The sequence below is a fragment of the Arachis duranensis genome, unplaced genomic scaffold (assembly GCF_000817695.3).
Source record: "Arachis duranensis cultivar V14167 unplaced genomic scaffold, aradu.V14167.gnm2.J7QH unplaced_Scaffold_174926, whole genome shotgun sequence".
NCBI lineage: Eukaryota > Viridiplantae > Streptophyta > Magnoliopsida > Fabales > Fabaceae > Arachis > Arachis duranensis.
Window position 1 is genome coordinate 1,508 of NW_026264341.1, and position 1,011 is coordinate 2,518.

General features: G+C 40.6%; 1 non-coding gene across 1 annotated transcript; it reads right to left on the reverse strand.

Moving 5' to 3' along the window:
• Positions 1-234: 234 nt before the first annotated feature.
• Positions 235-342, reverse strand: LOC127743999 (small nucleolar RNA R71). Its single transcript, XR_008005210.1, has one exon. It is a non-coding gene; the product is annotated as a small nucleolar RNA R71 (small nucleolar RNA).
• Positions 343-1,011: the final 669 nt, after the last annotated feature.

Below are 1,011 nucleotides of genomic sequence, written 5' to 3' on the forward strand. Positions count from 1 at the left end.
CATGGACTTTCATTGGAAGATCCTCATCAGTTTTTAGCTGAATTCTTGCAAATCTGTGACACTGTTAAGACCAATGAGGTTGACCCTGAGGTCTACAGACTTATGCTATTCCCTTTTGCTGTAAGAGATAGAGCTCGGATATGGTTGGACTCACGATCTAAAGAAAGCCTGAACTCTTGGGAAAAGCTAGTCAATGCCTTCTTGGCAAAGTTCTTTCCACCTCAAAAATTGAGTAAGCTTAGAGTGAAATTCCAAACCTTCAGACAGAAGGAAGGTGAATCCCTCTATGAAGCTTGGGAAAGATACAAACAATTGATCAGAAAGTGTCCCTCTGACATGCTTTTTGAACGGAGCATTATAGGTATCTTCTATGATGGTCTGTCTGAACTGTCCAAGATGTCATTGGATAGCTCTGCTGGAGGATCTCTTCATCTGAAGAAGACACCTGCAGAAGCTCAAGAACGCATTGAAATGGTTGCAAATAACCAATTCATGTACACTTCTGAAAGGAATCCTGTGAACAATGGGACGAATCAGAAGAAAGGAGTTCTTGAGATTGATACTCTGAATGCCATATTGGTTCAGAATAAAATATTGACTCAACAAGTCAATATGATTTTTCAAAGTCTGTCTGGAATGCAAGCTGCACCAGGCAGTACTAAGGATGCTTCATCTGAAGAAGAAGCTTATGATCCTGAGAACCCATTAATGGAAGAGGTGAATTACATGGGAGAACCCTATAGAAACACCTATAATCCTTCATGGAGAAATCATCCAAATCTCTCATGGACGGATCAACAGAGACCTCAACAAGGTTTCAACAACAATAATGGTGGAAGAAACAGGTTTAGCAATAGCAAGCCTTTTCCATCATCTTCTCAGCAACAGACAGAGAGTTCTAAGTAGAACACCTCTGACTTAGCAACCATTGTCTCTGATCTAATTAAAACCACTCAAAGTTTCATGACTGAAACAAGGTCCTCCATTAGAAACTTGGAGGGACAAGTGGGT